The sequence below is a fragment of the Schistocerca americana genome, chromosome X, assembly GCF_021461395.2.
Source record: "Schistocerca americana isolate TAMUIC-IGC-003095 chromosome X, iqSchAmer2.1, whole genome shotgun sequence".
In the NCBI taxonomy this organism is placed as follows: Eukaryota; Metazoa; Arthropoda; class Insecta; order Orthoptera; family Acrididae; genus Schistocerca; species Schistocerca americana.
In genome coordinates, this window is record NC_060130.1 from 1,011,697,005 (window position 1) to 1,011,716,638 (window position 19,634).

Below are 19,634 nucleotides of genomic sequence, written 5' to 3' on the forward strand. Positions count from 1 at the left end.
AGGTAAGAAACATGTAATACAACTACTGTAATACTTATTTACAATGAACACATTACTGCACTGAAATGGTGCAGAAGTTAGATTATACTTACACACACACACACACAAACACACACACACACACACACACACAAATTTTCAGTGAACACATTACTGCACTGAAATTGTGCAGAAGTTATGTTGTACTTATATACAAATCAGTTGGTTTTCCTCAGAAATTCATCAATGGAGTAGAAGGAGTTGGCCACCAATAAATCCTTTAGGCTTCTCTTAAACTGAATTTCATTGGTTGTTAAGCTTTTTATGGCTGCTGGCAAGTTATTGAAAATGTGTGTTCCTGAATAATGCACACCTTTTTGTACAAGACTAAGTGACTTTAAATCCTTGTGAAGATTATTCTTATTTCTAGTATTGATTCCATGAATTGAGCTGTTGGTTTGAAAAAGTGATATATTTTTAATGACAAATTTCATTAAGGAATAAATATATTGGGAAGCTGTAGTTAGTATCCCTAGTTCCCTAAACAGGCTTCTGCAGGATGTTCTTGAGTTCACACCACATATAATTCTTACTGCACGTTTTTGTGCCCGGAAAACTTTAGCTTGGCTTGATGAATTACCCCAGAAAATAATCCCATATGACATTATGGAATGAAAGTAAGCATAGTATGCCAGCTTTTTCATTTTTATATCCCCTATGTCTGACAAAATTCGCATTGCAAACAGAGATTTGTTAAGACGCTTCAGCAGTTCTGTGGTGTGCTCCTCCCAGTTGAATTTATTATCAAGCTGTAATCCCAAGAATTTAACACCGTCCACTTCTTCTATCTTCTTGTCATCATATGTTAGACATATACTCTTGGGACACCCCTTACAAGTTCTGAACTGCATGTAGTGTGTTTTTTCAAAGTTTAGTGACAAAGAATTGGCTAGGAACCAGTGATTAATGTCTACAAATATTTTATTGGCTGATCTTTCTAAGACTACACTTGATTTGCTATTTATTGCAATGTTTGTATCATCAGCAAACAAAACAAACTCGGCATCTGGTAATGTTACTGATGAAAGGTCATTGATATACACAAGAAAAAGTAAGGGCCCCAAAATGGAACCTTGTGGGACCCCACATGTAATTAGTTCCCAGTTGGATGATGCCTGATAGCTTGATACATGTCTCTTTCCTAATAACACCCTTTGTTTCCTGCCAGAGATATAAGATTTGAACCATTTTGCAGCATTTCCTGTTACACTATAATATTCTAGTTTACTTAAAAGGATATTGTGATTTACACAGTCAAATGCCTTTGACAGATCACAAAATATACCAGTTGCCTGCAATTTTTTGTCTAATGAATTAAGTACATTTTCACTGTAAGTGTAGATAGCCTTCTCAATATCAGAACCTTTTAGAAATCCAAACTGTGACTTTGACAGTATGTTATTTGAGATAAGATGGTTATAAAGACGACTGTACATTACTTTTTCGAAAATTTTTGAGAATGCTGGCAACAGTGAAATTGGACGGAAATTTGATGCTATTTCTTTATCTCCCTTCTTAAACAGTGGCTTAACTTCAGCATATTTCAGCCATTCGGGAAATATTCCACTGATAAACGACTGGTTACACAGATAGCTTAATATGTTACTTAGCCCAGAATCACATTCTTTAATTAACTTTGTTGATATTTCATCATACCCACTAGATGTTTTTGATTTTAAAGATTTTATGATGGACATTATTTCTGTTGGGGTAGTGAGGGTCAAATTCATATTATGGAAGTTACTTGAAATGTCTGGTCTAAGGTAATCCATAGCAGCATCTACCGAACCTGACAACCCCATCTTTTCAGTAACAGTTATAAAATGTTTGTTAAAAAGTTCTGCAACACTATACACATCTGTCACCAATGCATCATTTACTCTTAATGCTATTTGTTCCTCTTCATGTCTGGTTCTACCGGTCTCCTCCTTCACTATATCCCATATTGTCTTTATTTTGTTATCTGATATGACTATCTTTTCCTTGTAATATATTTGCTTTGACATCCGTATTACAGTCTTTAATATTTTGCAGTATTTCTTATAATGTGCTATAGCATCAACATTGGAAATGTTTCGGATTGACAGATACAGTTTTCTTTTTGTTTTACAAGATACCCCTATTCCTCGAGTAATCCATGGCTTCTTTGTAGACTTTGCTCTAACCTTGGTAAGTTTTGGGGGAAAGCAGTGTTCAAATAAGGTAAGCACTTTATTAGCAAAAATGTTATATTTTTCATTCATGCCATGAGCACTGTAAACATCAGTCCAGTGAATGTCTCTGAGGAGTGTCCTAAAATAATCAATTTTTGGCTTACTGATTACCCTCTTGAGCTCAGATTTAACAGATTTTATATCCTGTTCAGTATTAACATTTAACAGAAGGAACTGCATGTCATGGTCTGAGAGGCCATTGACTATTGGTTTTGTAATATAATTTTGTTCATTTGACTTTTCTATAAAGATATTATCAATGGCTGTTTGTGAGCAAGTGGTTATCCTAGTGGGGAACTTTACTGTGGGAATTAAGTTGAATGATAGTGTTACTAACTCAAATAGGTTCTTATTGGGAGAGTCTTTAAGGAAATCTACATTGAAATCACCAGCAACCACTATTTCTTTGTTTTTGGTTGTTAAATGGGCCAGTACAGCTTCAAGGTGGTTTACAAACAGATTAAAGTTACCTGCAGGTGCTCGATATACACTTAATATTATGAAAGATTTTTTGTGAAAATCTAATTCTGTTGCACATGCTTCCATATGCTGTTCTAGGCAAAATTTATGAATGTCTATGTTCTTAAATTTATGACAGTTCCTGATGAATGTGGCAACTCCTCCTTTCTCCATTTCTGATCTACAATAGTGAGATGCTAACCTAAACCCTGTAACACTTAAAAGTTCTATACCAGTGGTCACATGATGTTCAGAGAGGCAGATTATGTCAGCTGGGTTTGAAGACTCTAATTCATCTATGCAGATAGTTAATTCATTAATTTTATTTCTCAGTCCTCGAATATTTTGATGCAATAAAGATAGCTGACATTTCACATTGACTGACTTAAAATTGGATGGAGTTAAAATATCTGCTGACAGTTGAAAATTCTTAACCAATGGCTGTTTATGTTGATGTAATAAGCTGGAATTATGTTTTTTGATTTCTTTCTCAAACTGAAGGTTTGTCTCAGTTCTAACCTCTCTTAAAACTTGTTTTCTTTCTGTCCTCCCTACCCTAAAAAAGGGTCTTTTCTGAATCCTATAACCACTGGTATTTTACCACTCATGACAGTGCCTCCCCCCTTTAACTTTCCTGCTATTTCCCCAGCCACTTGGTGCAAATCTGGCACTGTGAACGCATGAACAACATATAGAAATACTTCCATATGTGATGGATTAGGAATGGGATGAGGCAGAAAAGTTCAAACAAGTGAGAAAGACACAATGGTGATTTTATTATTAACAGTCATTTACACAATTTGTCCAGTGTGAACACCAGAGACATCAACAAGACGCTGTGTCCATAAAATGATGTGACCAACAGTTGTTCGCAGCAGTTCTGATGAAATCTGAGCAATGTGTTCCTGTATACTGGCCTTCAGATGAAGTAGAGACCAAATGTGTACCTGGTAATCATGTTCTTTTAAATATCCCCAGAGCCAAAAGTCACATGGATTCGGATCAGTTGATCTTGCAGGCCATGCATCTGGAAAACCTCTGGAGATAATATGTTTGTGGAAGGTTGCATTAAGCAAGCAACACGAAGGTGTGTCCCATCTAGCACGAAAACAGTAATTTCCACACAGTTATGCCCTTCCAAAGCAGGAATCTCATGCTGTACAATGAGGTTTTGAAATATGCAGCCACTGTTATACACCTGACAGGCCCTCTGGTTGTATTCTCTTCAAAGAAGAACAGAATAAGAATAAAGGTGCTTGTGAATTCACACCATACAGTCACGTATAGCAAGTGCAATGGCTCTTTGTGCACAACATGTGGTTTACAGTGCACCAAATTCAGCACTTCTGTGTATTCACTGCACACTGTAGTGTAAAATGTGCCTCGTCACTCCATAGAATATTGTCTTGCCAAATGTCATCATCAACTTCGATTTTTGCCTGAAAATGAAGAGCAAATCCAGAATGTTGCTGCAGATCATGAGGCTTCAGTTGCCACACCATCTGGATCTTGTACAAGTACCAGTGTAAAATAGACCACAAAACTTTCCATACTGTTGACCACGGAATAGACAATACTCGTGACACTGCATGAGCACTAGCACTACTTAGGGCATGGTCAGTTACAGCAACACAAACACCATCAGTGGGGTAGGACGCTTTCCTCTTCCAGCTACCCCACACAGCTCACTTGTGTCTTCCAATTTCATTATCATCTTTTTCATACCATTTACTGACATTGGGCCTCTACCTCGACCTTTCAGTCAGTAATATTCTCTCAATGCAGCACTGTAATTGCTGCTGTTCACATAAAATAGTTTCACTAACGGCACATGATCTCTCTTCTTTATAGCCATACTGTCCACTCACATTATGGCTTGTCACACGAGAGCACGGATGCCATGCCATCGTACAAACAGTGTACAGTGCCAGATTTACACCTGGTGGCCAAAATTGGAACTAATTTTCTTCCAGCATAAACTGGTTCCACATTAACACATTAGCATATCTAGCAAACATCCCTGCCATACAATAACTACAGGCCACATTGGAGCTCTGTGAGTAGCTGCACTTTAATTACAGCCACCTGGTTCAATGGTGATGCTATCCTTATCTTAGGTGTTGGTAGTCTCTCTGCCACATTCAAGGAAGTTACAAAACCAGTTTTGTTTGTGGTTCTCGGTGCAAAAAAAAAAAAAAACAGTCTGAACATTTTCGGCACGGACGCCTTTGACCTGTTTAGGTTGCAGATACAAGACAATGTGTTGTCAGTGAATGCTTTCGTGCCTAAAGACAGTGTCTCACAGTTACGTAATGAGCTTCACAACCTCTTTCGAGACATATTAGGCAAAGCTTACACTTCTGAGGCACACATAACATGAAAATAAATAACTGGCAATAGAAACACATGAGCTGTCCTATGGAAAAACCTGTGTGGTCTTGGTATAGGCAAAGTAAAAGCTGCAGCTGATTCCATTGTCCCAGGCAATGAACTGAACTGGTTCTTCACATTACCTTCAGTGACAACTGAACCACAAACAAAACAGAAACTGATTGATTACTTGATGAGGCTAGATGACTGCTGCCACAAAAATTTCTACCTAAGGCATGTTACTTGCAACACAATCAAAAAAGGCATCACGTGTCTCAGATCAGTATCTACTGGATATGACGGCGTCACAGTCCATATGATGAAGCTTATTATTGACCCACAACTGCCCACTAAACACATATCTTCAATCACTCCTTAACCACAAGTGTTTACCTGAGGCCTGGAAACACGGGCTAGTTAAGCCATTATCCAAAAAGGACACTGCCACAGTACCCTCTGATTACCAACCTATTTGCATTCTTCTTGCATTGTCCAAGGCCTCAGAACATATAGCCCATGATCAGGTAACAAATTACCTAACTACAAACAACCTACTAGATGAATACCAATCAGGTTTCCGTAAACATCACAGCACAACATCTGACTTAATAAAGACAACAGATGACCTGAAGCTTGCCATGGATGCACAAGAGGCAACTATCATGTGCTTCTTAGACTTCAGTAAAGCCTTTGACATTTTACTTCTCATACTTAGCAGCCTAAATCTCTTGCTAAGTGCAATACAATGGTTTTGCTCATATTTGACATCTCACCAGCAACGCGTCATGTCAGGCATCATAAAGTCGCAATGGTGGCAGGTAGTAGCAGGCAACCCTCAGCGTTCGGTATCAGATCCTAGATTCTTTTCATTGTATGTAAATGATGTGTCCTCAGCCCTGTCTTATTGAAAATACCTTGTACCAAGCGCAAAACCTATAAACCTGAAGACAGCTACCGAGAATCTCAATACCAACCTGTGTGCACTATCAAAATAGGCACAGGATATACTAAAACCCAAGCAATACTGGTTAATCATTCTAGGCTCATTAGCCCAAAATATTAGGAATCCCTATCATCTTTAACCATAAATGGGATCCCTATCGTCTTTAACCATAAATGGGACAAACACCATGTAATGGATCTGGGAGATGTTATTTTTTTTACCGTATTTGTCGATACTGAATTGAAAATGTTTTCTTATATTTTTGTCAGAATTTATTATAAATTGTCTTATTATATGTTAATTTACTTCTGTTTTTGAGAGTAAAAGCATATTGATTACTATTAGAAAATGTATCGAAGAATAGCAAAGAAACTGATTGTGTAAAATATCTTTGACGTTGGAGTAGTCTTTGACTATAGTCAGTCCGAGTCGGAAGCTAACTCTTGGTGTGTGTTGACGGAAGAACAATGTGAAGGTCGCAGTCATAAATAATTTTGAATTATGTTAACTATTATTTTTGTATTAACTAAAAAGAAGAAACTACATTGGAAGAAACTGTATTTGAAACACCAAAATGAGAGAAACACGCTGAACCACGTCATTTTCTGCAGCCGACAACGATACATTGTGGAATCATACTTAGACAACTGAAGCCAAGACTTATATTTGCTTGCAAACGTCTAATGGAAAAGGTACTGTCACAAAATATGGCAAATTTAAGTTTATAAAAAAAACAGTGACCATATTTTCAACTTGTGTAATAGCCGGGAAGGCATATTTCAACTGGGGACTGTAGCCGGGATATTGTGCTCACGAGATCTTCAACAGTGCTACGAGGAAGAAAATTTTTGTGTGTTAATACCAGTTTCTTCAGAATGTGTGTTACAGTGTTTGTGTTCATCGGGAAGTAAAAGTTTTGGAGAAGAAATGTTTCGGCAAAAAATATAATTTTCGACAGAAGAAAATACTTCAAGAATTTTGGTCAACAATCACATGGATGGAAAACGTGGTTTTGCAACAGTAGAAGAGTGTTCCAGATAAGTCACGAAACCCTCGTATTTTGTTAAAACAATATTTTTATCTTGTTTTGTATTGTTGTTTATAAATTTTTGTTCTTCACAATGACTTATGAGATTTTCGAGAGTATTGTGCCTAAAGTAGAAAGTAGTAATTTAATAGACTTCGAACATCAGGACAGGTCAAATGAAAGAGAAAGAACCGATCAATTTAATTTAAAAAGTTTTCTTGTAAATTTCACGAAAGAAATTAAACAATCAGTTGACGACAATAAGACATACTGGGATGAAAAAATTGATAACATTTTGTTGCAAGTCCAAGCAGTCAATACCCAAGTGGGTGAGCTTTCGAACAGAGTTGGCAGTGTTAAGGAAAAAATTGAATCTGTGGAAGCGAAAGTAAATGAAATTTATGTTAAATTGAGCGGTGAAATTAATACTGTAAAAAATGAGTTACTGGTAGATAGGGAAAGAAATTTAATTGATTTTAATGATATAAAAGGGGAAATTAAAAATTTGGATGAGAATACAAAAGTTTTAGTTAAAAATGTACAACAAGAAACTGACAATCGTTTGGTTACTCTAGAAGAAAAAGTAGAATGCTATGATTTGGAAAACAAAAAATCTGTCAAAGAACTTAGCGAAAAAATTGAAAGTTTTGACATTGAATTTCAAAGCAAAAATTACAATGTCAACACGTGTAATCTTATATCTAATATTCCAGTGAAGCACTTTTTGGTAGATGGACCCTTACATCCCGTTGATTTTATGCAGTATTGTAAGGATTGTTTTTTACCTCACTCACCAGATGAAATAAAAATTAAATTTGTGAAAAAATTCTTGGAAAGGGAAGCTTTGACTTGGGCAAACCAGATTGTAACTTTGGGGATGACCTTTTCAGAATTTGAATCAAAATTTTTGGAAAATTTTTGGGATGATCTTAAACAAACTAGAATCAAAAGTGAATTTTTGAATGGGCGAAACTATAGGGAATCAGATGGGAACATGAAACAATTTTGCAAAAGTGAACTTCAAAAACTTATTCATTTAACAAAACCTTTGGATGACTTGATCAAAATTGATACCTTAAAGAGAAGATTGCCATCAGCAATGCAGTTGAGTTTAGTTCATTGTCCTGATAGTAATGTAGAGCAGTTTCTCAATTATATTGAAAAGTTGGATAGGGTAACAACAAGAACACACAGTGGGTTTACTCAGAAAGATAATGGTCAAAATTGGGGAAATGACAACTATCAAAAAAGGGAACAAAACAATTATCATGGCGTCAGTCAAAATTCAGGGGGATATAGCAATTTTGAAAAGAAGGACCATAATTTTTATCCAGAACAAGAACAACATTTTCGCGTTAATAATCAACAAAATAGAGAACACTGTAGGGATCAAAATCACAGAAATTTTGATAGAGGTCAGTACAATAGAAACTACCAACAATCAGGTAATGTTTGGCATAGGAATGGGATCAGAAATGTTGATCAGAGACATTGGCAGAATCATAATCAGCAGTTCAAACAGGAACCGGAAATAAAAAACGAGTAGACGCCCCCTTGAAGGTCCGCAAGGTTGAGGCAGAAGGTGAGCATGATGAAAGGACCAATGGATGTGACTATCATAAACCCAAACAGGTCAGTTCCAAACCTAAGCTATCACATGAGGTCATTAGTTGTTACTTATTGAAGAAATTTCAAGAGGAAAATAATAATGATAAAGATAACATTTTCAATACACAAGAACATACAGTAGATAAAAGTAATTGTGATTCATTTAATTTAACAGAGTTTTACACTTGGGCAGAAAAGAAAAACACTTTGTCGGATGATGTAATTTGCAGTAGTTCAGAGATGTGTGTGAATGAAAGAGAGAATGCATGCTGTGAGAATGAAAATGTTGGTGAAAGGGATCTGGTAACTTTAGAAAGGGGAAATAATATTTTGGGGGATAATTTGAATGTGTATGACCTGAATATGTGTAATGATAATGATGTTGTTGATAAAGTTGATAATGATGGTAATGGTATTGATGATGATGTTGAGGAAAGGTATTTCATTAGTTTAAATAGGGAGTTGGGTATACACATGGTTGAAAATGGATTAAATAGTGAGAATATTATAGAAATTCCCAGGGATGTTACCAGGATGAATAATACTCGCAATCTGGGTGTATGTAAAAGTGTGAATTTAGATGTTGCTGGTAAAGAATCTGACTACACAAATAACGATGACACATGTGTAACTTCTTACCTAAGTGAAACTTTTACAGATACTAATGATACACACACATTTCTTATGAATATATGGCTGAACAGTGAAACCATTTCTTTTGACAAGAACTTTAGAAAGATGCTTATTAATGTATGTGAAACTGTATGTCCTGAGTGGTGGAAAAAGATGAGATATTTTATTTTTGAAAAGCTGAAGGATAAGTACTTCAATAGTATACAATGTGATTTGGATGAAAATTCTTGGCTATTTGAGATAATAGAGAGTACTAATGACAATTTTGCATCTTGTGCAAATTTTATAACTGTGACAAATAATACATATAATGGTATACCATATGATTCTGATAAGTATAGGTTTGGGGAAATTGAAAGTGATTTATTACATGAGAATACAGGTTCTGAGAAAAGTGATCAATTTTGCAGTCCTTATATAAAAGTTCAAATTGGGTCATGGGTTGGTAAATGTTTAATTGATACAGGAAGTGAGATCTCGGGAATATCTGAAAGATTAAGCAAAAAATTGAAAGTGGGGAAAGATTATGTTGAAATGCCAGTTGTTGGGGTAAAGATAAAAGGTGCTACTGGGAAGAGCAGTAAATTGGTAAAAAGCCAGGATTTAGTGACATTTTTAATTGAAGGCAAGTTGTTCACACATGGATGTTTTGTAATTCAGGAATTTAATGAGTATTTTCTTTTGGGTATGAATTGGATAGTAAAAGTAAATACAGCATTTGATTGGGTTGGAAGAAAACTTTTGATAGAAACTAGTGAAAGGGAATACATTCAGACAAATTTTGTGAACACACTTGGTGATCAGAGTAATGGAAATTTTGACAGTATTAATTTACTAAAAGAAAATAGATTGGAGAATATTGAAATTCATAGATTTGATACTGATGAAGTTGAATTTGGGAATTTAGTAAATTTGAAAATTTCAGAAACACAAAATTTATCTGGGGAGCAAAAACAACAGTTAGAAAATCTGCTGTGGGAATACAGTGATGTTTTTAGTGACATACCTGGTAGGGTAAAGGGTTACCAGTGTGAGCTTCAGGTAAAACCTCATGAACCATTTTTCATAAAACCATACACTATTGCAATATCAAAAAGACCTGCTGTTGAGAAAGAGCTGAAAAAGATGGAAGGATGTAATATAATAGAAAGGAGTATCAGTGCATATAATAATCCTCTAGTAGTAGTTTCGAAAAAAGATGGTGGAGTAAGATTGGTTTTGGACTCTAGACACTTAAACAAAATTTTGTTCAGACAGACAGACCATCCTGAAAATATTGATGAGTTACTCTATAAATTTACAGATATAAAATATATGTCAAGTTTGGATCTAACTTCGGGTTTTCATCAAGTACCACTTTCGGTTAATTCTAGAAAATATACTGCTTTCTTGTACAATGGTAAGAGTTACCAATATTGTGTTGTGCCATTTGGGTTAAATTCTTCTGTTTCCGAATTTATAAGAGCTTTGGATCATGTACTGGGGCAAGAACTTGCGTCTAAACTGATAATCTATGTAGATGACATTTTGGTTACAGGGAAACTATGAGGAAACAAGGGGAAAAGAGGAATAAAAGACATAACAATAGGGTAAGATTAACCACTTTTAAAATTGGGGATCTTGTTCTGGTCAAATCTCATGAAAAATCAAAAATGTTAACTTCAGAAATTAAAAAATTCTTTGATATCTATATTGGGCCTTTTGAAGTCATAGAAAATCCACACCCTAATGCTTATCGTTTGGTGTATCCTAAGTCAAAGAAATTATTTGGTCTTAGGATGTTGTCTCTTTAAAACTGTATAAACAGAAATCATAATTTCAAAAATTTAAATAATCTATTATCATCTAAAACAAAAGTCCTCCACTGGAATACACTTGTTAGAACAAAACTGCCTGTACAACCAAGTGTGTATATTTGCATGTATAAATTAATAATTTGAAGTCACATGTTAATTGAAACTGATGAAAAAAAAACACTGATGTAACAAAGAATGAGAGAAAGATTTATTTTTAGTTTTTTACAAAAAAAAAAAAAAAAAGTCTCCCTAGTGAGCATTTCTGAATTTTTCTAATTTTGGAAGCTAAGTCTTCCCTGTGGGTGAAGGTATGCATGTGAGGACATGCATGCAAAGGTATAAGTTTCAAAACCAATTTTAGATAAAGCCTCATGATATATGAGCAGTTTATTGTTGTTTATACTGATGTTGTGGGGAGCAAAAGTACTCTTCACAAGAATGTGACTTGTAGTAATATTGTAGTAGAGAGGAAAGAGTACATAAATAATTGCAAAAAATTTAGATAATACTGATGTATCTTTAGCTGTACTAAAAGAAGAAAATCATAAAAAAAATTACAAAATAAAAAAAAACATGAGTAAAAAAAAATTAAAAAGAAAATCATAAGCAAAAAAAATATACAAAAAACAAAAAAACCATGACTAATAAAAAAAATATAAAAATTTTTAAAAAAATCAGAATTTTTTTATATATATATATATATATATATATATATATATATATATATATATATATATATATATATATATATATATATATATATATATAATGAAAGTGCTGGCAGGTCGACAGACACAAACATACACACAAAATTCAAGCTTTCGCAACAAACTGTTGCCTCATCAGGAAAGAGGGAAGGAGAGGGAAAGACGAAAGGAAGTGGGTTTTAAGGGAGAGGGTAAGGAGTCATTCCAATCCCGGGAGCGGAAAGACTTACCTTAGGGGGAAAAAAGGACGGGTATACACTCGCACACACACACACATATCCATCCACACATATACAGACACAAGCAGACATATTTAAAGACAAAGAGAAAACTCTTTGTCTTTAAATATGTCTGCTTGTGTCTGTATATGTGTGGATGGATATGTGTGTGTGTGTGTGTGCGAGTGTATACCCGTCCTTTTTTCCCCCTAAGGTAAGTCTTTCCGCTCCCGGGATTGGAATGACTCCTTACCCTCTCCCTTAAAACCCACTTCCTTTCGTCTTTCCCTCTCCTTCCCTCTTTCCTGATGAGGCAACAGTTTGTTGCGAAAGCTTGAATTTTGTGTGTATGTTTGTGTTTGTTTGTGTCTGTCGACCTGCCAGCACTTTCATTTGGTAAGTCACATCATCTTTGTTTTTAGATATATATTTCCTATGTGGAATGTTTCCCTCTATTATAACCATATCATTAATTTGAACCCAACAATTACGTTTGTTATTGTCGCTGTTGCATCTTGAAATCTTTCCTGTCGTCTTATTTTCTCTTTATTTTCTCTTTCTGTGTTTACCAGTAGTCTCACTTTCTATTCACCTTCCCTTTTTACCGTAATACAAATTTATCCCGCCTATATATACTCTATAATACGTAACCCACTGCCAAACCATAACCAAAAAATTTTTATTTCGCGCTTTCGACAATACCGCTAACCGTTTCTAGTTCAATAACAGCTGCCTTCACGTATTAAACAACCATTTCGGCTAGTTCTAATAACTTTTACTTTATTTCCACTTCCGTTTTTCGTACATCACTGATCATTTTTAGCCGCTCTCCACAGGTTTTTACGTCATTATTTACAATTGTTAGCCCCATTTTCGTAATCTTTCACCACAACACCACGCCTTTTAATACATTTACACGTTTTTTTCGAAATTTTCCCGAATTTCTCCGTCCTTTAACGTGTTTTAGCGGCAACACAACCACCTAACCTTCATGCACATCGCTGTCTACCAACCCAAGTTCACCACAGGATCAACTTAACCAACACTTTTTCGCATTTTTTCATACCAGATCTCCAGTTATTTTCTAGTTCACCCTTATCTCTCCCCATATATTTTTATCTTTCATTTTCATTTCAACCTCATCTTACACTTTCCACCTTCTAATACCATGTCACCCTCACAACACCCCCACAACGACCCCATTAAGTTTTATTTACATTCCCTCCGCAAACATGCCTTCACCCTAGCCAGATTACGCTCGCATATTTTATTTTCTCAGGCTTGAAAACTCTTTGTCTTTAAATATGTCTGCTTGTGTCTGTATATGTGTGGATGGATATGTGTGTGTGTGTGCGAGTGTATACCCGTCCTTTTTTCCCCCTAAGGTAAGTCCTTTTTTCCTTTTTTCCCCCTAAGGTAAGTCTTTCCGCTCCCGGGATTGGAATGACTCCTTACCCTCTCCCTTAAAACCCACTTCCTTTCGTCTTTCCCTCTCCTTCCCTCTTTCCTGATGAGGCAACAGTTTGTTGCGAAAGCTTGAATTTTGTGTGTATGTTTGTGTTTGTTTGTGTCTGTCGACCTGCCAGCACTTTCATTTGGTAAGTCACATCATCTTTGTTTTTAGATATATATTTCCTATGTGGAATGTTTCCCTCTATTATAACCATATATATATATATATATATATATATATATATATATATATATATATATATATATATATATATATATATATATATATATATATATATATATATATATATATAAAAAGGCAAATATAGAGAAAAACACATTACACTATATATGTCCAGTATCATTTTTACTGTACAATATGTAAGCATAATGAAATTAACATTAATATTAAAAAAAAATAATTAAATCTTATTCTAGGAAATGAGTTTTACCTTTCTATTATTTTCAATCTGTATGCTGTATGTTAGAATATTTCTCATGTATGTTTTATACCATGTATATTTGTCATGTTAAATAATTTCTTTACTTGAAATTTTTGTGTATGGGATTGATGGGGAAGTATCATTGCAACAACAGCCAGTAACAAGTCCACAGATTCAAAGAGTCCAAATTTGGAAGAGGTTATCAGTCTGCATCATTAATGTACTAATTGTGTAATACAGATCCATCACTGAGTGTTGTCAGGATTTTGTTGTATATGTCCATAACAACAAAAGCCCTGGGGAGCAGTAGTAATGGATCTAGGAGATGTTATTTTTTTTACCGTATTTGTCGATACTGAATTGAAAATGTTTTCTTATATTTTTGTCAGAATTTATTATAAATTGTCTTATTATATGTTAATTTACTTCTGTTTTTGAGAGTAAAAGCATATTGATTACTATTAGAAAATGTATCGAAGAATAGCAAAGAAACTGATTGTGTAAAATATCTTTGACGTTGGAGTAGTCTTTGACTATAGTCAGTCCGAGTCGGAAGCTAACTCTTGGTGTGTGTTGACGGAAGAACAATGTGAAGGTCGCAGTCATAAATAATTTTGAATTATGTTAACTATTATTTTTGTATTAACTAAAAAGAAGAAACTACATTGGAAGAAACTGTATTTGAAACACCAAAATGAGAGAAACACGCTGAACCACGTCATTTTCTGCAGCCGACAACGATGCATTGTGGAATCATACTTAGACAACTGAAGCCAAGACTTATATTTGCTTGCAAACGTCTAATGGAAAAGGTACTGTCACAAAATATGGCAAATTTAAGTTTATAAAAAAAATAGTGACCATATTTTCAAGTTGTGTAATAGCCGGGAAGGCATATTTCAACCATCTTCTCTCCTTCAGAAAAGAATCTAAGAGCAATAACTCTGGGGAACAATTTGTAACTTAATTTCTGTTGGCTTTGATTCTTAGGCTGTTTTAGAGGTAAATGGACATGCTGATTCCAAAACTGTAATTAGTTTTTTTCCTATCGCGTCAAGTTTTGTTCCTACAGTTGTTGCGCATGCGATTACGCTTCTGACAGGCAATTTGTTTGTTGCAGAAAGCAGTGCTGCACTCTGTCGGCGAACCTTAAACCAGTGACGACTGGAGGGGATAGTGACACCGCACGACAGGTTTGAATTCATTGTCTAGACTAATGTGGTCAGTTACGCATGAGACGCTGTAGTAAACAGGTGTACTTGTCGCTATGATATAGTGAAGCCAGTTTCCAACACATAGTGCAAGAATTTGTATTTACACAAGATTAACAGTATTTACTTCTTATTTATATATAAACGAGAAAGTTTCTTTATGTCTGCCACTGGTAGTTCGCATCTTAAGTGCTTAAAGAGTCCCGATTCATTTTGTTATATATGGGGCAGTTTTACCATTCCCAGTCAATGGACAAAAATCAGTAATTTTGTCAGGGAAGCCTATTTTGCTTATTATAAAGTAAAAATTGGCGACTAAGATAAATCATGGGCCCCTCACAAAGTCTGCAAGCAGTGCGTGGAGGGTTTGAGAATGCGGACAAAAGGAACACGTGATAAACTTCCGTTTGGTATACCAATGATTTGGCGAGAACCCAAAGACCACTCCAGTGATTGTTACTTTTGAATAGTAAAAATGTCAGGATTGAAAAAAAATTACCCTGCTTTAAAGTCAGCTATACACCCTGTGCCACATTCAGCTGAAATTCCAGAGCCAGTGTTCCAAGAATTACCCTCTTTGGAAAATACAAGAAGATGTGTCGGGCGAAGATCGAAGTGACTCCAGTGACAAAGATTTTAAAGATGACGATGATTCTGTTTGCAAAGGATTTAATCAGCATGAGCTATGGTACGGGATTTGGGACTATCCAAAAAGCATCAGAACTTCTAGCATCAAGACTACACAAAAAAACTTGTTAGAAAAAGAAGCTAAATCACCTACTTCTGATCGAGAGAATGTGCATTTCTGTAGTTCTTCCGGAGTGCTGATGGATTTGTGTATTGCCACAACATACCTGGTTTAATGATGGAATTGAGAATTTCAGACTATAATGCAACCGAATGGCGACTGTTTATAGACAGCGCAAAACGTAGCTTGAAGTGTGTTCTCCTCCACAATGAAAATTTATACAGTTCAGTCCCAATAGGCCATTCAGTTTTCTTGCATGAAAAATACGAAGACATAAAGAAGGTCATTGATGTGTTGCAATATAACTTGCACCAATGGATCATCTGTGTTGACCTTAAAATGGTTTCTTTCCTTCTTGGCCAGGAACGTGGATATACCAAGTATCCAAGTTTTCTGTGTATGTGGGACAGCAGAGCTCGTGAGAAGCATTGGGTGCAGTCAAAGTGGCCACCAAGATCTGACCTCAAACCTGGTGATCCAAGCATTGTAAATCATCCACTTGTTGACAGAAAAAAACATTATATTTCCACCTATGCATATAAAACTAAGTCTCAAGAAGCAATCTGTTAGAGCTCTGTCAACTGAAGGGGACTGTTTTAAGTATATCATTTTAACATTTCCTAGCTTGTCATATGAGAAGATGAAGGGTGGTGTCTTTGATTGGCCACAGATTCAGCAACTTATTAAAGATGAACATTTCATAGAAACAATAAGTGAACTTGAAAAGAATGCTTTGTTGGCTTTCAACAGTACTGTCAAGGACTTTCTAGGAAATACACGAGCCCAGAATTACACCAAAATTGTTCAACAACTCTTAGGTAGCTTTAAAAGCTTGGCTGTAACATGAGTATAAAATTGCATTTCTTACATAGCCATCTTGCTAACTTTCCAGAAAATCTTGGTGCTGTTAGAGATGAACAGGGTGAGAGATACCACCAAGATATCAAGGTCATGGAAGCAAGGTATCAACATAAATAGGACGTCGGTATGATGGCTGACTACTGTTGGAGCATCAAGCTAGAATGTCCCCAGATGAAACATTGTAGGAAAAGTTATAAGCAAAAATTTGTACCCTAATATCTTTGTTTTTATTATCTGTATAAACACAATGTAACTTTGAATATTATAATAACCTTTGAATGAATAAAATATTCTAATATTCTACTACGTTTGGTTAGTACCCACTTTATTTTCTTTTGTATGTCCAGTTTTAATGACCGTTAGGGTAAAGAGAGAGTATCCTGTAGTTTAAAAACTTGACGTGATAGAGAAAAACCGCTAACAGTTTTGAATTCAGGGACCAAGTCACAGATCTAGGACAACAAAATGGCTGTTCCCCAGTGTAATAGATGAAAATCTAAACTGGACTGAGCACTTAACTATAATATGCAAGAAAGCATCAGTATCTCTCCGAGCCCTGCAAAATTATAAGAAGCTCTTCCCTCTTGACCTGAAGAAGGAACTCGTACAAACACCTATACTGCCAATTATTGATTACAGTGGCCTTTCTCAGAAAGTCTCATGGTACTGGGAACTGGTTAAGAATGCTTGCATTCATTATGTCTGTGATGTTCAACTCTTTGATCACATTTCACCACCATATGCACAGCTATTCTGGCTGTGTGCAGACAAGCACAGAGATTTCCATACCCTCCCCATCTTCTCTACTGTCTTATCAACGAACACAGTCTCTCATATGTCTCCTCAACTCATTGTTCTTGTCTGAACAGCAAGACAGAGATGCCTGTTCCCACCGGAGCAAGATCCTTTCTGTCTCATTGCATCACACAGCTACCTTCTCCTAGTCCTTGTCAGTATTGGGAACCCAATTCTGCAACAACCGCATTATATTAGAGAACTAAATAACACCCCCAGCTTCAGAAGACAGTTAATGATGTATCTACTAAAGCAACAATAAGATTACCATTGGCCCTGTTTGCATTCGTTACCCTTGTATGTCTCTCTTTTCAACCCGATTTTCCACATTCCCCAGTATTCTTAGCTGATGTAGTCTCCTTAAATTTCCTTCTCAGAATTTGCTATATCAGAAAACATCTACTTTGTAGACCTACAAATTGTTCTTTTATCTGCCATTATCATTATTATTATTAATGTCACAATTATTGTCATTACAGCTATTATTATTATTATTATTATTATTATTATTATTATTATTATTATTACTATTATAAATATTAATGGCTGCAGCTGCAGTAGTTTAAGTAATGCCAGTATTAACTTCGTTAGTTCATAGTTGGTGTAATTTACTCACGCCACCACTGCAGACACTCAAATCATGTTAATAATAGTTGTCATATTAAAATTGTTACTTTCCTCGGCAACTATGATGTAACATACATTGTATGGGTGAAACTCTGGTCCGACGTGAGAGCGGGCTTGATGGCCCTAATTAGATCAGGTTAAATAAATAAATAAAATAAAATAAAATAAATAAACGCCAACACACACCAAAATTCTTTTCGGCATTGTTGGTCCTGCAAGCTACTTGGAACAAAGTAGCTAAAGAATTAGAACAACGGCAGGAACAAGGTGTTCTTGAACCAGTTGCTGCAAGCCAGTGGGCTTCTCCTCTAGTGATCTCACCAAAACAAAATGGCAAGTTAGGCTTATGTGATGACTTCAGGTCCACTGTCAACACTCAAACAGCTGTACATTTGTATCCCGTGCCACAGCTGGAAGAACTAATGGACAGATTAGGTGCTGGTCAATACTTCTCCAAAATTGATTTGCAACACGTTTATCTTCAGATACCCTCGGACGAACAATCACAGCAGTTTTTTGTGATCAATACGCACATGATCTTGTTCTAGTTTCTACGGTTACCTTTCAGCAGTGCATCAACGCCTGCCATACTCCAATGATAAATGGAACAGTTGACAGCAAACGTACCCTCCTGCTCCAATTATCTGGATGAAATTGCAGCTTCTGATCATACAACAGAAAAACATTTCCCAAATCTGCAAAATCTTTTTTGACATGCTTTCCTCTCTGAAACAAGGACCAGTGTTTGCTTTTCAGATAGAGATCATCCCTCTAGGATATGTGAGAAATGCACAAGGTATTCATCCATCAGAGGCGCATCCCTCAGTCATTTTTGATGTATCAGAGCCCCACAAGATCATTGAAGTACAGGCACTGTTAGGCAAACTTACATGCTATATTCAGTTTATCCTGAAATCGGCTCAAATTGCAGCTCCATTGCATTGACTTCGTAGGAAGAATACTCACTTTGTGTGGTCCCAGGAGAGCATTTCAGCTTTCAAGAAATTAAAAGACACTTTGTTGAGTGACAGTTACCCGACACATTTTGACCCATCCAAACCAGTAATTTCGGCGGTTGACACTTCATCGTGTGGGATCAGGGCAGAATCTAGGGGGCAAATGCATCAACTGCATTTGCATCTAAGTTGCTGAATAAAGCAGAGTGCTATTACTCCCAATTACAGAAAGAAGCTCTTGCAATAATTTATGATGTCAAAAAGTTTCATTGTCAGTACCTGTATGGGCAATAATTCTGTCTTGTGATGGACCACACCCTGCTGACTTCACTGCTCAGCCCATTCCACCCTGTCCCACTGTGCACAGCTCAGAAACTGCAGCACTGGTCTCTTGTTCTGTCTAATTAGCAGTGTGAGATTGTCTACCCTCCTATGGCAAAGCACTAAAATGCTGACAGCCTGTCACAGTTACCTATTAGGACTGACTCTGTCTTTGACGACAACACTTCAATATTTCCCAATCACGCA

The 19,634-nt window shown here is 35.9% G+C and overlaps 1 protein-coding gene across 2 annotated transcripts in view; it reads right to left on the bottom strand.

Moving 5' to 3' along the window:
* LOC124555223 (F-box/LRR-repeat protein 6) overlaps positions 1-19,634 on the bottom strand; it is a 198,306-nt gene that overhangs the window by 80,726 nt on the left and 97,946 nt on the right. The window lies entirely within an intron of this gene.